The following is a 2,819-nucleotide window of genomic DNA, read 5'->3' as shown; positions in this document are numbered from 1 at the left end:
GCATCTGTGTTGCTGAAATGACACGTGCTTACTTTTCTTCTCCTGATCTAGTTTCTTAGAAAGGCCTTGAGAGGCATGAGGCTTCCAGGGGCTAAGGGAGAGAGGAGTGAGAAAGAAAGCAAAAAAGCCAGGAGCCCGTGAGCATATCCAGGAAGAGGGCTGGCACTGCCACTTCCCCGGCCAAGCTCTTGGGGTAGAGGCACAATAGAATCCCCCCCACGTTTTAGTTTCTGAGAAGACAGAGCTTCCTAAAAAGTATTTTAATCATTTTTTACGTATATTTTTTAAATAGAGATGATGGTCTTACTATGTTGCCCAGACTGTTCTTGAACTCCTGACCTTAAGCCATGCTTCCACCTCGGCTTCCCAAAGTGCTGGGACTATAGGCGTAAGCCACTGTGCCCAGCCTAATAAGTCTTTTGAGCCGTACTACCAAGGTCAAGCTTGGGGAGGAAGCAAGATCCCTGAGTTCCCCATCATGAGGATGACACAGTGTGGCACAGAGGTGGCACAGCGTGGATGGACCAAGGCGGCCTTTAAGAGCTCCCATGAGCCAGACGTAGAGCGCAGAGAGTCGGATGGTGTCCCACACCGGCTAGAGCAGCACGAAGTAGCAAAGGCCCTAGGTAGCCTCATAAGTCTTCTGAGGCCATAGAAAAGAGCAAAAGACAATAAAGCATTTCTCATGTCCCAAGAGGAATGCCAAAGGATCTGAGTGAGAAGTGGCCTGGTAGAAGTCCTACATGTGGGAGTGGATTTAGCAGGTGATTCCATGAAGTGACAATTGACGCCCAGACTTCAGCAGGTGCTGACATCAACAAGTAACAAATGAAGACCAGAGTCACTCATCCAAAATCCCAATACCAGATGTCTTTTTTTTTTAATTGTAATGTATAACTGAGTTCTTTTTTTTTTATTATTAAATCATAGCTGTGTACATTAATGTGATCATGGGGCACCATACACTGGTTTTATAGACCGTTTGACACATTTTCATCACACTGGTTAACATAGCCTTCCTGGCATTTTCTTAGTTACTGTGTTGAGCCATTTACATTCTACATTTACTAAGTTTCACATGTACCCTTATAAGATGCACCGCAGGTGTAATCCCACTAATCACCCTCCCTTTGCCCACATCCCCCCTCCCTCCCCTCCCTTTCCCCTTTCCCCCTATTTTTAGGTTATAACTGGGTTATAGCTTTCATGTAAAAGCCATAAATTAGTTTCATAGTAGGGCTGAGTACATTGGATACTTTTTCTTCATTCTTGAGATACTTTACTAAGAAGAATATGTTCCAGCTCCATCCATGTAAACATGAAAGAGATAAAGTCCCCATCTTTCTTTAAGGCTGCATAATATTCCATCGTGTACATATACCACAATTTATTAATCCATTCGTGGATCGGTGGGCACTTGGGCTTTTTCCATGACTTAGCAATTATGAATTGGGCTGCAATAAACATGAGGAAAGGGGAAGTGGGTAAAACGCTGAATTGATTGAGATAAAGTCCCTGCCTTCCAGGGCAACTGGGGTCTCAAAATGGAAATTTATTTCTGGGCGGCGCCTGTGGCTCAAGGAGTAGGGCGCCGGTCCCATATGCCGGAGGTGGCGGGTTCAAACCCAGCCCCGGCCAAAAACCACAAAAAAAAAAAAAAAAAAGGAAATTTATTTCTGTTCTAGAAGGAAGTTTACCATTGACACCATGTATATCTCTCTAACACCTTTCAGTGATGTTCTTTACTCTTTTGTTCTTAGTGGGTGTTACTATTTCATTTTCCTTCAGATAGATCAGCTTATTTATTTAAAAGTATCTTCCATGCTGTTCTATAATATTGCTTTCATCTCAAGTCAGTTCTTATTTTGATTGTTGCTCTTGTTCATTGTTTTAGAATTCTGCTTCTTCCTTGGGCTCTGGAATTTTGGTTTGTATGTGCATCTCAAATGGGAGATTTTCTTTCTTTCTTTCTTTCTTTTTTTTTTGGAGACAGAGTCTGACTATGTTGCCCTGGTTAGAGTGCCGTGGCATCACAGCTCACAGCAACCTCAAACTCTTGGGCTCAAGCGATTCTCTTGCCTCAGCCTCCCAAGTAGTTGGGACAACAGGTGCCTGCCACAAAGCCCAGCTATTTTCTTGTTGCAGTTGTCATTGTTGATTAGCTGGCCCGGGCCGGGTTTGAACCCGCCACCATCAGTGTATGTGGCCAGTGCCATGGGCGCTGTGCAATGGGCGCCGAGTCACAAATGGGAGATTTTTCTATTAATTTGTTTATGAGCATTGTTTCTCTCTTTCTCTCTTTGGCCACATTTCTGCTCTTCCATCCCTATATAGGAATTGTGATGAGATGTGTTTGTATAGATGTTGTTTGTGTCCTAATCAGATACCTATAGCCACTGGTGCATCACACCCTTAGCACCTGTGAACCTTGGTTGCTCCCTTCCCCAAGAACTACTCTTGGCTTAATGGAAGACACCTCATTGACATAGGGGCACCAAAGGCCAGACCCTTTGCCTCAAAGTGGGATTAACTGGCTGGGTGCAGTGGCTCATGCCTGTAACCCTAGGACTCAGGGACGCTGAGGTGGGCAGATTGCTTGAGCTCAGGAGTTCAAGAACACCCTGAGTGAGAGCGAGACCCCATCTCTACTAAAAATAGAAAAAGTAACTGGGCATAGTGGTGGGCACCTATAGTCTCAGCTACTGGGGAGACCGAGGCAAGAGGATTGCTCAAGGCCAAGAATTTGAGGTTGCTGTGAGCTGTGACACAATGGCACTCTACCTAGGGGGACACAGTGAAACTCTGTTTCAAAAAAAAAC

Source organism: Nycticebus coucang, chromosome 8 (genome assembly GCF_027406575.1).
Source record: "Nycticebus coucang isolate mNycCou1 chromosome 8, mNycCou1.pri, whole genome shotgun sequence".
NCBI classification, from domain to species: domain Eukaryota; kingdom Metazoa; phylum Chordata; class Mammalia; order Primates; family Lorisidae; genus Nycticebus; species Nycticebus coucang.
The sequence above is the reverse complement of the archived record's forward strand: the minus strand, read 5'-3'. Positions refer to the sequence as shown.